This window comes from Notechis scutatus, unplaced genomic scaffold, assembly GCF_049901735.1.
Source record: "Notechis scutatus isolate UNSWTSFEM ecotype Mainland unplaced genomic scaffold, rNotScu1.2 NSCUSCF49, whole genome shotgun sequence".
In the NCBI taxonomy this organism is placed as follows: Eukaryota; Metazoa; Chordata; class Lepidosauria; order Squamata; family Elapidae; genus Notechis; species Notechis scutatus.
This window is the reverse complement of record NW_028263159.1, coordinates 73,794-88,484: the sequence shown is the minus strand read 5'-3', so window position 1 is coordinate 88,484 and position 14,691 is coordinate 73,794. Positions and strand designations below refer to the sequence as shown.

The window sequence follows — 14,691 nt, the reverse complement described above, 5'->3', positions numbered from 1 at the left end:
CCAGATGGAATCATATTCTATGAACTGGACAAAGACGTTGACTTGTCTCCACTTAGAGAGGGCCTCCCTGAAGGGTGCTGTTTGTCCAGTTGTTGTGAATCGTTCTGATATAACCGCACAAATTCCATTCCTGACAAGCATCGGAGGGAAAGTCCTCATGAAATTCTCTCCCTTTTCTGTGTCTGAAGCAAAGAGGCCAATCGGGGTCCATCTGAAATGGAGGAGCAGCTGGACGATTGCTGGGTAGTGGAATCCTTCTTTGGGGAGCATCTGGTGGAAAAAAGGGAATCACCTTTTATCACTCAGAGCCTCTGAAGGAATTAGAGCAGTGATCTGAAAAAGTAATGAAGAATGCTGTGTTATAATATGATCCAGATCAACTCCAAAATATTACTTATTGACAAACCCAATTTTGTTTTGATGAATATATAAGAATAGTTTGTTCCTTAGTCACTGTTTAAATATTTAAGACAGAATATTAACAAGATCGTATATAAAAATGGAACGCAAAATCATATTAAACAAAAAAACCAATAAAAAATGCAATGTAAATTTCTGTGTCACCCATACAATTCCAAATATTAGATTCAAATTAGCAGATGTTAGATAAAATGCCTGGATCTAAGATATAGGGCTGTATTATATGCTATTTTTGAGTACTAAAACCTCTTTCTCAGCTTCTATATCCCAAATTCTTTGTGAAGCAATTTTTCGGCTTCTTCTCTAGATGTACAAGAGCACAACTGCTAACAGAAATTGACAGTTGTACAATCCAATAAGTGTTTAATTGAAATTTTGTCTTTTTGGGGACTATGTCTGTTTCATCACTTTAATTTTAACCCAATAATTATATACCCTGAATTTATACAAAGCAGAAATTGTGTAAATTAACAATTATCTATGAGGGGAGGAGCTGAACTCCTTTTATCCATCCCAAAGATACTCTTCTTGGTCTGAATATTTTTTGTACATAGACAGGACTATTGCCAACTTGATTCCAATTGGGTAAGGCAGATGTTATTGATATGTGAAAATGAACATGCTAATTTATTTTATTTTATTTTTTATTTATTTATTTGATTTGCCAATTGTTTACAAGATAATAAGTATAAGTGTATACATAGTTGTGAATACATGAAATGGGTACATATAAGAAAAATAAAAGAAGAATAAGAGAAACAATAGGACAGGGACGGTAGGCACGTTGGTGCGCTTATGCACGCCCCCTACAGACCTCTTAGGAAAGGGGTGAGGTCAATAGTAGACAGTCTAAGGTTAAAGTTTTTGGGGTTTGGGGAAGAAACTACAGAGTCGGGTAGAGTATTCCAGACATTGACCACTCTATTGCTGAAGTCGTATTTCCTGCAATCAAGTTTGGTGCGGTTAACTTTGAGTTTGTATCTATTGTGTGCTCTTGTGTTGTTATGGTTGAAGCTGAAGTATTCATTGACAGGTAGGACATTGCAATGTATGATTTTATATACCATGCTTAAATCAGACCGAAGACGGCGTAATTCAAGGTTTTCTAGTTCTAGAATTTCAAGTCTGGTGGCATAAGGTATTCTACAACGAGTAGAGGAGTGGAGAACTCTTCTTGTGAAATATTTCTGGACTTTCTCAATTGTGCTAATATCAGATACGTAATGTGGGTTCCAGACTGATGAACTGTATTCGAGTATTGGTCTAGCAAATGTTTTGTATGCTCTGGTTAGTAGTGTGATATTACCAGAGAAAAAGCTACGTAGGATTAGGTTAACAACTCTTAATGCCTTTTTGGCTATGTAGTTGCAGTGGCCTCTAGCACTTAGATCATTAGAGGTGAGTATTCCAAGGTCCTTTACAGAGCTTGGGTCATCAACAAGATCTTGACTATTCAGCTTGTATTTTATTTTCTGATTTTTTTTGCCAATATGTAAGACAGAGCATTTATTTGTTGAGATTTGAAGTTGCCATTTGTTTGACCATTCTGATACATAGTCAAGATCTTTTTGTAGGGTAGCAGTATTGTCTGTGGTATTGAACAGCTTTACATCATCAGCGAAAAGAACGCAATTGCTCTTAATATGATCACAGAGGTCATTTATGTAGAGTATGAAGAGAGTTGGTCCTAGAACACTGCCTTGGGGGGACACCACTGTTGACAGGTACAGAATTTGATAGGACGCTCCCAATTTTGACCATTTGTTGTCTGTTTGCCAGGAATGCTTCTATCCAGTTATGCAGGTGTCCAGAGATACCGTAAGATTTTAGTTTTAGGAGTAGTTTGTCGTGTACCACTGAGTCAAAGGCTTTAGAGAAGTCTATGTAGATTGTGTCTATTGCTTTGCCCTGGTCGAGTTGTGTCGTCCATATGTTTTTGCAGTGTAAGAGTTGCAGATTACAGGATAGTTTTTTTCTGAAGCCAAATTGTTTATTGGAGAGTAGGTTGTTTGTCTCTAAGTGGAGGATGATGGATTGGTTAATAATTGATTCCATGACTTTACAGGTGACGCAGCATAAGGAGATTGGCCTGTAATTTTCAACTAGGCTTGGGTCTCTCTTTTTGAAGATGGGGATGACTGTGGCTTGTGACCATAGGTTAGGCAAGGAGCTGGTCCTGAAAGATTTTTCAAAGATTATGCTTAGAGGTTTGGCTATGGCAGTGGATAGCTTTTTTAAGAAGTAGGCACATATTCCATCCGGTCCAATAGATAGAGATGGTTTTAGATTTCGTAGTGCTTTTTCAACATTGTCTTCTGTAAAATCGATATGTATTAGATCATTGTTGTTATCTGTGGTACGGCTAGGAAATATTGGGCATGATCCATTGCTGTTTACAAATACTGAGCCGAAGAATGTGTTAAAGATGTTGGCTTTAATGGTGTCGTCGTTGCAGTCTTTACCATCAGGTTCTATCAAGGGTGGGATAGACCTTGAGTCTTTTAGTTTGTTGTTTACAAAATTGTAAAAAGCACAGGTGGAATTGGTGCTTAGAAGGTTTTCCTCTTGTTTAATGTGATAATTGATGCATTCGGTCTTTATCTGGTGGCATAAATTTTTTTATCGGCTTTTGAAATTGGCAACGTGACCAGATTTGTTTTTCCGCCAGAGTGATCTCTTTTTGGATTGAAGTTTCCTTATTGTTATGGGTAATCTGCTTTTTTGTTTTGTTTTGGGAGTTGTTGTTGGTACATATAGTTTGATGACTCTTTTGACTTCAAGTAAAAATATGTTGTAATGGTCTTCAACAGTATTGCATCCAGTGAATAGAGATTGCCAATCAAGGGATGAGAGATCGTTGTCTATAAGATCATAGTTGCCTTTTTTGAAGTTACAATTGGGGATTACATCATTGTGGTGATTTTTGTGTGGGCGTATGTTGAGACAAAAGTCAATCATATTGTGGTCACTGCTGGAAAAGGGTTCTTTAGTTTGTATTCCGTAAATTAAATTCAAACTATTGCCGCGCGGTGATTGGACAAGACACGCGGCGAGCTGATTGGCCGAGCGAGCCGCAGTGATTGGCCCGCCACGAATCTCCCGCGATTGGTGGAAACTAATCGTGGGAGATTCAAAGCGGTGTCATTGGCCGCGGCCGCCACGGCCAAAGAATAAAAGCCGCCGCTTTTCCCTTTTCGAGCCGAGCCAATCTCGGAGCAAATAAAGAGCTGAAACTAAGTCACTGGCTCCGAGTCTTTTTCCACGACAGACACAAAACTTCTCATCTCTGGGGCTGAGACTTTCTATACCAAAAAAACTCCAAGGGGTTTGAAGGTGTGTTGGAACTCCTCTATTCCGGGTTTAGTTGCATCCATTGTTCAGGGAGGATGTTTCTGCAGTGGGGGGGACATTAATATGGATTTCTTGGCCCAGAAGGGGAACCGGGGGGCTGAGTGTGGGGGGGAACTGAAGGGACAGGCAGGCCCACCCTGGCAGCGAGGAGCAGAGGAAGGCCCATATCCCAGGTCCACCACTTGGAAGTTCTCCCCCTGAACCTCCCTCAGATTCTGCTCTCAGGGCCTGCAGACCAGATCCTGGGTGGCTCCGGGTTCAAGCTGTGGCTTTTCAGGGCCAGGTTGATGTGCGATGAGACTCTCTTCTCCTCCAGCCATGTCTGACCAAAGCCGGGTGAGGCCCAGAGGGGAGGAAGCCCACCCCAACTTCTGGGTTTGTCCCAGGGAGACCCCAGAGGAGGGAGGAGGGGGGCTATGGTCATCCAGGGTTTCTCACCGGCCTTGAGGAGGCTCCATGTGGACCTCTGGCTTCTCTCAGGGGGGCTGCGAGGACCCCGGCCTGGTCAAGCGTGTTGTGTGAATGGGGTCCTCGCCAGAAGAAAAGGGTCCCCAATACAGGTAGTCCTCAACTTACGACCACAACTGAGCCCAACATTTCTGTTGTTAAGTGAGACATCCATCAAGTGAGTTTTGCCCCATTTGATGGCCTTTCTTGCCACAGTCATTAAATGAATCATTGCAGTTGATAAGTTAGGAACCCGGTCATTAAGTGAATTTGGCTTCCCCATTGACTTTGCTTGTCAGAAGGTTGTAAAAGGGGATCACAACGGCCCTGGGATGTTGGTGCCATTATAAACATGAAACTGTGGCCAAGCACCTGAATTCTGATCTCTGCATTTGATGCTGCAAAGGTCATTAATTGTGAAAAATGGTCCTAAGTTCCATTTCTCAGTGCAGTTGTAACTTGGATCGGTCACTAAATGAATGGTTGGAAGTCGAGGCCTGCCTGTGTATCTCCTCTTGATCAGCTTCTCTTCCAGGAATTCATCTTCTTCCGAGTTCCCATCATCCACTGACTACTCAGCCAAATGGTTCAACCTTGGGAAACAAACCATGGTTAAGAGGTGTGGAAAGGGAACTTCACGAGGACAGTGGTGTCACCCAAGCAGGAAAAGCCCAAAGGGAACATCAGGCCAGCCATAAAACAAACTTGCATAGGAAAAGGAATCAAATAAAAGGTACTAAAGAAGCCCCTTAGACAAAAGCCCAAATAATTAAGAAAAGTAGGGAAAGAAAGAAAAGAAAACCCTTACAAAAACAAGACATGCCAAATCAGCAAAACAAACAGACAAAAGGCACAAAATTTATTACAAAGGAGACAGACAGGAGATTGCCACAAAACAAATATAAGAAACCATTAAGCTATAAAAGATTAGGACGAAACCGATAAAACAATCAAACCACCCCGCAAAGTTTGCCTTCCGCACCCCGCGGAGTTTACCCTCTGGCGGGAAGAAAGACAACCCCTGACAGGATTTAAAACATGAAGAAATACAAACACAAGCACTCACACAAAAGGAGAAAAGGGTATAAAAATCAGGGACTTACCATTCGAAGGTAGCTAGCCCAGGAACGCAGACTTCTTTCTATCTCTCGCCTTCCTGAAAAATAAAAAGATCCAGCTTTCAAGCAGTTGTCCGTATCCTTGCGCCGGAGCTCTCCCAGCGGGAAAATCGAATCCTCAGAAGAAAGGCATTTTGACAGCCTTTCAACAGAGGTGCAAATATGAATGCGGCCACTGGGGAAGAGACCAGGTTCAGAGGGTCATGTGGATCCCACCAGAGTCAGTTGGGTGGCTGGGACTTCAATCCGGGGTGTGTGTGTGAGTTCCAGTCCTGCCTGGGGAGCCAAGCCAGCTAGGAGGCTCTGGGCCAGCCGCTCTCTTGGAGTCCTGGGAAAGAGGCAATGGCAACGGCTTCTGAGCAGCCTGGCCAAGATCTCTGGGCCGGCTTCCCCTGGGGGCTTCCGGACCACCTTCCCGCCCAGCTGGCCAAGGCTGAGGGGCCTCTCTGGGCTTGGCTTCCTCCTCACCGGTCAAGCAGCCTCCAAAGGGCTGGATTCGGAGTGGGTTTGGCACTGTGGGACTGTGCTGTGAGGAGGGGGAATGCAGGGGTCCTGCAGGGGTCCTGCAGGGCCAGGGGCATCTGCAGTGGGTCTGCACCCTCCACAGTGAGGGCAGGGAGGGAGGGGGCAGGGGGAGAGGGAGGCACGGGGAGCCCCTCCCATCTGGTCTGGGCAGCTCAGGTGCTATCAAAAAGCCCACCTCTGAGGGAGGAGCCTTGGGATTGGCTGGGAGAGCGGCTCTGGCATCACAGATGGGGGACAGGTGGAGCTCCCAGGTGAGCCCTGGGCACCTGCAGGCCAGGTGGGGCTGGTGGGGTCCAGGGGGGTGGGGAGGTCAGCCTGGGGCCCTGCTGCCAATTTTCCCCTGGGGCAGCCAGGGGCTTCTTCCTCCTCCTGCTCTGGGAAGTGGGGCGCCCCCTGGAGGGGGCTCCCTCTGGCCTTGCTGGGCAGGGTGAGGGGATCTGCCCCATGGGGGGCCCAGGGCAGGGGGGGAGTGAATGGGGTGAGGGTCCCCAGGTTGCATCTCTTGCCAGGATCCGAGTCTGGTTTGCCAGATTTGCACCTGGCAGATGGGGGCTGCTGTTCCCCCAGTTGTGAAGCCCACCAGTTCCTGGTCCCGGCCAGAAGGAAGGGCCGAAGCTGGAGGAGAATCTCTTGATCCTTTCAGAAGACAGGAAATGGCTTTCTGGGTGAAAGGAGACCCCCAAATCAGGGAGGTCAGGCTGAACCCCTGGAGCTCTGCCCCCCCCCCCCCCGAATGTCCAGCTCACTTCCCTCAGAACCCCGAAGGGGCTTCCAGGCCGTTTCTTTCCCAGGGAGGCAGAGGAGGAAGATTGACGGACGGGGGAAAAAGAGGCAGGAGGGGAATCGGGTGGAAGGAGGAGGAGGAGGAAGAGGAGGCCGGGAGAAACTTCCCTGCAGCTCTGCCAGGACTTATCAGGGAATCCTCCTCTTCCCTCCCTCCTGTGACGGTTTCGCTCTTTCCTGGCAGAGGGTCCTCGACCTACAGCTGTTCCATTTAGTGACCATTCAATGCCACAGTGGCACTGAGAAAGATGACTTAGGGCCCCTTTCCACACTGGCGGCCCTGGCAGCCTCCCTGGGATCCCAGGATTTACATTTAGACAACTGTCTCACACATATGATGGCCACAATGTCCCGGGGTGTGTGTCGCATGATCCCCTTTTGCGAGCAAAGTCAGTGAAGAAGCCGGATGCACCTAAGAACCGTCTGGCGGACTTAACATCTGCATTGATTCGCTTAGCAAAAGGGGCCAGAAATGTCATAAAGTGGGTCAAAACTCATTTAACAACCGTCTCCCCAAGCAACACGAGTGTTGGGCTCCATGGCGTGGACTTCCTGCCTTGTCTGTCTGGAGGTCTCAGGGCTGCCTTTTGAGGCTGCCTCAAGGGCTTCTCCAGGCTGCCCTGCATTGGGCGCCCCACATCTCTTCTTGCCAGGCCCCCCAAGAAAAGGGGTTGGGGGCCACCTGGAGGCCCCAGGTCTTCTGGTTGTGGGGATGCGGCGCTTATAGTGGGCTCTGCGGCCCCTTCGGCCTCCCCACCTCCGAGGCTCTGAAGGTGCCCTTGGGGGTCCCTGTGTCCCAGGTCTCCAGTCGTTGGGGGGTTTCACTCCCATGCACCCCTTGGCCCAGGAGGGAGAACTGGGGGTCTGAGACAGGAGGGGGGAGCGGAGGAGATGGGGGCAGGGGGGGGCAGGAAGCGCCAGCCACCCAGGGCAGCCCCATCGCCCAGAGCAGGAGGAGGAGGATCCCTGCAGGCTGGGAGAGGAGGAGAGGCTCCCACCCAGGTGGCCCAGGGGGGAAGGGGAGCTCCAGAGCCAGAGAGGGAGGCAGAACTGGCCGGACTTCTCCCCAGCTGCCTCCTCAGGTGGTTTCCTGGCTGTGTGGCTGGGAAGGCCGGCCTCCCCGTGGTTGTCCAGCCCCTCCTTAGGGATCCCCAGGTGGGATGAACCCTCCACCTTCCCAGGGAGGCCATTCCATGCCTGCAGGTCTCTGCAGGTCCTGGCTGGTCTTTCCCCCCCTCTTGGAGACCCCTGGAGAACTGGGCTCATGGCAGGCAATTCAAGGAGGGAAGAGCTCAGTCTTGGATTCAGGAAGTGCCACTCAGAAAGTGTCACCTTAGATATTCCAACCAAGTTGCTTTTTTGGATGTTCTACATTTAATGGAGGAACCCCAATATCTTTATTAGCAAGTGTGGGATGAAGGGCAACATTTTGTAGAGGTTATCAAGCTGGCTGAGAAAATGCCCCCAAGGACATCTCCTCAGATGCTCCTCTGGAAATGACCATCAAATATTTAATTTGGCCACCCTGTTCTCCTCCATTGGATTCACCAACATTTTAATTAATGTCTTTGATGAAGGGAGAAAGGGAATGTCCCTTAGAATCAGGGATGGATTTCTAAGACCATAGAACAAGGGTCTTCAAACTTTGCAAGTTTAAGCTTGTGGACTTCAACTCCCAGATTTCCTGAGCTAACGTGACTGGAAGGAGGAATTCTGGGGTTGAAGTCCACAAGTCTTAAAGCTGTCAAGTTTGAAGGCCCCTACCATAGAAGATCACAGGGTCCCTGGGGCCTTGGATTTTGGGTGTGTCCACGTGAGGTGGTCTGAGTTGAGATGGATTAAAATTAAGATTTTTCTAATTGTCTATCTGAAATGAATCTAGCAGGACAGATTTGTCACATTTTGGAATAAACCTCTCAAGGAGAAAGGGGCCATGAGAGCAGGAGGGCCAGAGCCTGAAATTATGCAGGGACAATCAAGGCCTAAATCTTAGGCCAAGCCAGGAATTCTCCACATTCAGGGCTTCCTGGCTCAGGACAGGACATAATTCTGCATTATTCCTTGTATTTTTCCATTCACTGGACTGGTTTCCAAGGTGGCAGCTGGAAAACTCCTGGGGAGCCAAGAGGGAGGAAGAAATAAATCCCCAGATTTTCCCTTAATTATAGGGGGGAAGAGGGACACCTGCCATGGCTCCTTTGCACATCTGGGAATGAGCCTGTGAACAAGAACTCGGCTAAAAGTTTGAAAATTAATTGGGGGGGAATGTACTTTTCTTGCTGAAAGAAAACAAGGCTGAGATGTGGTGATGAAAGAACAAGCAATCCTGGCTAGTTCATGCCCAGGTTTCCTGCCCTCCTGAAAGGGCTCCCTGCAGATGGAGACCCTCAATGGGGTCAGGGTCCCTTCCCTGAGAGTCAACCCATCCCCAGGACTCAGGCTGGGTCTCCTCTACACTTTTCTGGCTCTGACGCACATTTGGTTTTTTGGGGGAGGGGAGTCAAGACCCCCCTCCCAATGGGGGAGCAAAGAGGGGGGACGTCCCAAACCAAAAGCTGCATCAGACATAAACAAATCCCCAAAATGGTCATCAACAAGTTGCAGCAGTTGAATAATAATAATAATAATAATAATAATAATAATAATAATAATAATAATAATAACAATAACAATAATAATAATAATTTGTCAGCTGCAGAAGGCCACCTTACTGGGATCTGTTTGCATAATCCGCCGATATATCACACAGTCTAAACACTTGGGAAATGTTCGACTAGTGATTTCTGGTATGAAACCCAGCATGCTTATCTCATTTGCTGTGTATACTGTAATAATAATAATAATAATCAATAATATCCTTTCCTGATAATAAATAATAATAATAATAATATCGTGCAGTGAATACAGGAAACAACCAGGGGAAGCTCTGAAGTTTAGATGGACTTCTGATTGAAAGACAAAATGACTGAACTGATGATTTCTGGATTTAAAAAAATTCCAAGAGGGTGGGTGTCATGCCCCTGTCAGAGTCTGAATCCGAGGAGGAAGACGAACGGCTGACAGGGGTGGGAGTGTGGCTCCGTTGGCTGTGGAGGAGGCTGGGGAAGGGCAAAGTACGGCTGGGCAGAGCAGGAAAGAGGTAGAACAAGGGAGAGGAAGTTCAAAGGAAGACCCAGGCCCACCCCTTCTTCATCTTAGGGCACACAGGGAGGAACGGAGAAGAGAGCAACATGGGTTGCATGGCTTACGGGGGAGGAAAGGACCCTGATTCCCTTCATTAGCCACACCTGGGAAGAGAGTTTAAAAGAAATGCATGCTGACTGCAGCAGCTGCTGGGAGCAAACGTGACTTTATCCTGTGTTGTCTTTGCTTATCTGTGTTCCTGGCTATGTGAGTTTTGCCTTGCCTTCACGTTTGGAATTCTTGATCCTGCCCTGCCAAACTAATTACCTCAGTTTGGCTTGATTGGACTTAAAGTTACAGCTTTTGTTGACCATGTTTTGGACTTGATTCCCTGCAGTTAAAGGCTGTTCCTGGGGGAGTTTTTCTCCAGCCAGAAGGTAACCTGGACATTGGGGGCAATGTTGGCGCCATTAAAGGGACTCTTATTGATTATCTGACTATGTTGCCTTTGTGCCACACCTTGGCTCATCACATTGGGTGGGGGGGGAATGAGGTGACAATATTTTATTTCTTACCAACTTTTTTCTCCACTAGGACAAATAATAATAATAATAATAATAATTATTTCTTTAGAGAAAGGAAGCAAAGTCAGTAATACCTTGAAGGAGATGTCTCCCCTTGAGGTGGGGCAGAAACGAGGGCCAGGTCACAAGCTCAGGGAGGAGGGAGGCTTTCCAGGCAGGAGCATCTTTGGAAGGGAAGGGAAGGGAAGGCCCCTCCAGGCTGCATTCCACCTGCCACTCCCTGAAGGACCCTTCAAAAGACCTCCAGGGTCTTTTGCTTTTTGTTAGAATTGTTTGTTATTTCTTATTTTCTTTATTTTACTTCCCCTCTGGTTGGATTTGTATGTCTGGATTTTAGCCTTTAACCCAGGAACTAGAATATAATTTTTCTTTTGCTTCTTTTTTATTAAGAGAAATACATAGAGTATCATTTTTTTTATTTTTTCCTCCTTCACCTTATCCTCTTTTTTTAAAATCCTTTTTATCCTTTTTTCCACATCCTCCCTTTTCTTTTTGCATATTATTGGAACCAATTGGATTAAGGGATACAAGTGCCTTAAGATTTTTCTCCTCCTTTTTTATTTTTTGGAGTGGCAGCTGCTTGCTTTCGCTGTCTTTTCTTTCCTTTTTTTTTCTCTCTCTCTCTTTTCTTATAGCTAAGTATTACAAGATGAACCGAAAGACAACAGCCCCAGCTTCTTCAATACCAACAGCCTCCTCTTCACCATCTGGAGGACAACGATCAATACAGACAATATTACAACAGGAGAAAGAGAAGGAAGTGATGTTGCAGATGATTATGCAAGGAATCCAGAAGATTGAAAGGAGAACAAAGAATATTGAGCAAAGAACTGAAAAGACAGATGAGAAAGTAGAGAATATTCAACCGATGATGATGAAATATGAGGACAGATTTAAGAAAATTGAAAAAGATATACAAAGAGATAAGAAAATTGGAGATATTGATACTCGATTGAGTGAAGTTGAAAAGGGCAGGAGTTGACCATTAGGATGGGAAATCGATAGATAAGGATTTTACCTGAGATTTCAAAATGTAGAAGAAAAAGATGAAAACCTTGCTGAAATAATGAAAGAAATATTGGCAGAAGTGTTAGAGAAAATCAAAGAGAAGATGATGGATGGAATGGATGAAGTGTTCCGTGTCTATACAAGATATGCAATGAGAAATAAGTTACCAAGAGAAGTTCACATCAGATTTACTAAGAAAATTATTAAAACACAGATATTGCATGTAGCAAGAGAGAAAACATTAAACTACAAAGACAAAGAAATTGTGGTGCTGAAACAGGTACCAAGAAGAGTAAGAGAGATGAGAAGAGAATATTTATTTTTGACTAAAGAGTTACTTAAAAGAGGAGTAAATTACAGATGGTTGATACCAGAATGTCTCTTGTTCACCTGGCAGGAACAAAGACACAGAATTGACACAGTAGAAAAAGCTGAGCTATTCTACTTAGAATATCTTAGAGGAAAGAAGGAAGATACAAGGAAAGAAGAGTCACTAATCGAATTTCAAGAGGAGTGTATAGCAGTAATTGAAAAAGAAAAAGAAGAAGGTGCAGTAGGTGATGTACCCAGAGAGCAACGAGAACTAAGATCTACTAGAGCAATAAAACCCTCTTACAAAGCCTAATCTGGATGAAAGAGAATTTATTACAATTAACATAAATGGACTTAATTTAGCTACTAAAAGAAGAAAAGTATTTCATAAATTAGAGAAATTAAGGTTTGATATAATCTGCCTACAAGAAGTACATATTAAAAAACAACATGAATATATATTGAAATAAAAAAAAATAGGGAAATTATTCACATCGTTGACACAATGTAAAAAATGAGGTGTGGTCTTATATATTAGAGATACAATTCCAGCAGAACCAATTTATACAGATGATGATGGAAGGATTTTGATGGTGGAAATAATGGACAATAATGTAAAAACATTTTAAATCACAATTTATGCTCCAAATGACAATCAAGAAGAATTTTACAGGAAATTACATATGAAAATAATTGAACTGGACTATGCTAATATTTGTATGATGGGAGATTTCAATGGAATAATTAACGATCAATTGACTTCAAACAGAAAATAGAGAAAGAATTGGTTTTCTTTTTTAAAGAAAATAATCTTTACAGAATCTCTGGGACACGATGAAGGCCTACACAAGAGGCTTGATAATAGACTGTTGTGACTGGAAGGATTGACCCTGCTGGGAGTTTTGACTCTGATGCCTCTGAACAAAACTAAAAGACTCAAGGTCCATCCCTCCCATGATAGGACCTGATGGTAAAGACTGCAACGACGACACCATTAAAGCCAACATCTTTAACACATTCTTCGGCTCAGTATTTGTAAACAGCAATGGATCATGCCCAGTATTTCCTAGCCGTACCACAGATAACAACAATGATCTAATACATATCGATTTCACAGAAGACAATGTTGAAAAAGCACTACGCAATCTAAAACCATCCCTATCTATTGGACCGGATGGAATATGTGCCTACTTCTTAAAAAAGCTATCCACTGTCATAGCCAAACCTCTAAGCATAATCTTTGAAAAATCTTTCAGGACCAGCTCCTTGCCTAACCTATGGTCACAAGCCACAGTCATCCCCATCTTCAAAAGGGAGACCCAAGCCTAGTTGAAAATTACAGGCCAATCTCCTTATGCTGCGTCACCTGTAAAGTCATGGAATCAATTATTAACCAATCCATCATCCTCCACTTAGAGACAAATAACCTACTCTCCAATAAACAATTTGGTTTCAGAAAAAACTATCCTGTAATCTGCAACTCTTACACTGCAAAAACATATGGACGACACAACTCGACCAGGGCAAAGCAATAGACGCAATCTACATAGACTTCTGTAAAGCCTTTGATTCAGTGGTACACGACAAACTACTCCTAAAAAATAAAATCCTATGGTATCTCTGGACAACTGAATAACTGGATAGAAGCATTCCTGTCAAACAGACAACAAATGGTCAAAATTGGGAGCGTCCTATCAAATCCAGTACCTGTCAATAGTGGTGTCCCCAAGGCAGTGTTCTAGGACCAACTCTCTTCATACTCTACATAAATGACCTCTGTGATCATATTAAGAGCAATTGCGTTCTCTTCGCTGATGATGTAAAGCTGTTCAATACCACAGACAATACTGCTACCCTACAAAAAGATCTTGACTATGTATCAGAATGGTCAAACAAATGGCAACTTCAAATCTCAACAAATAAATGCTCTGTCTTACATATTGGCAAAAAAAATCAGAAAATAAAATACAAGCTGAATAGTCAAGATCTTGTTGATGACCCAAGCTCTGTAAAGGACCTTGGAATACTCACCTCTAATGATCTAAGTGCTAGAGCCCACTGCAACTACATAGCCAAAAAGGCATTAAGAGTTGTTAACCTAATCCTACGTAGTTTTTTCTCTGGTAATATCACACTACTAACCAGAGCATACAAAACATTTGCTAGACCAATACTCGAATACAGTTCATCAGTCTGGAACCCTCATTATGTATCTGATATTAGCACAATTGAGAAAGTCCAGAAATATTTCACAAGAAGAGTTCTCCACTCCTCTACTCGTTGTAGAATACCTTATGCCACCAGACTTGAAATTCTAGAACTAGAAAACCTTGAATTACGCCGTCTTCGGTCTAACTTAAACATGGTATATAAAATCATACATTGCAATGTCCTACCTGTCAATGAATACTTCAGCTTCAACCATAACAACACAAGAGCACACAATAGATACAAACTCAAAGTTAACCGCACCAAACTTGATTGCAGGAAATACGACTTCAGCAATAGAGTGGTCAATGTCTGGAATACTCTACCCGACTCTGTAGTTTCTTCCCCAAACCCCAAAAACTTTAACCTTAGACTGTCTACTATTGACCTCACCCCTTTCCTAAGAGGTCTGTAGGGGGTGTGCATAAGCGCACCAACGTGCCTACCGTCCCTGTCCTATTGTTTCTCTTATTCTTTTATTTTTCTTATATGTACCCATTTCATGTATTCATAACTATGTATACACTTATACTTATTATCTTGTAAACAATTGACAAATCAAATAAATAAATAAATAAAATAAAGTCATCCTCACATATTATTTCATTTCCTAAATACATTGTGCTGATATAACTTGATCTCAGGAAAGAGTAACAAACAATTTTGTGATGTGATCAGAAACCCAGTTAAGTGAGGGGTGGATGGTATGACAATTAAGTGGATAAAAACTGATTTTAAAATGGTACTCAAATAATCTTTAGTTTTTTAAATCTTTGTCATGAAATTGGGAAGATACAACATTTTATCATCAT

The 14,691-nt window shown here is 43.9% G+C and overlaps 2 protein-coding genes across 32 annotated transcripts in view; one reads left to right on the top strand and one right to left on the bottom strand.

Moving 5' to 3' along the window:
- Window positions 1–14,691, top strand: part of LOC148128490 (vomeronasal type-2 receptor 26-like) — a 154,260-nt gene that overhangs the window by 80,050 nt on the left and 59,519 nt on the right. The window contains exon 4 of one of the 2 annotated variants that reach the window (XR_015746361.1): window positions 5,100–5,114. The exons of the other annotated variant lie outside the window; for it this stretch is intronic. The gene's annotated coding sequence lies outside the window, so the exon portion shown is untranslated. Of the gene's footprint in view, window positions 1–5,099; window positions 5,115–14,691 lie in introns of those variants that run through there. 2 annotated transcript variants of the gene reach the window in all.
- The window catches only part of LOC148128491 (vomeronasal type-2 receptor 26-like), a 159,016-nt gene that overhangs the window by 85,020 nt on the left and 59,305 nt on the right, over window positions 1–14,691 (bottom strand). Inside the window, exon 4 of one of the 30 annotated variants that reach the window (XR_015746358.1) lies at window positions 35–333. The exons of the other annotated variants lie outside the window; for them this stretch is intronic. The gene's annotated coding sequence lies outside the window, so the exon portion shown is untranslated. Of the gene's footprint in view, window positions 1–34; window positions 334–14,691 lie in introns of those variants that run through there. 30 annotated transcript variants of the gene reach the window in all.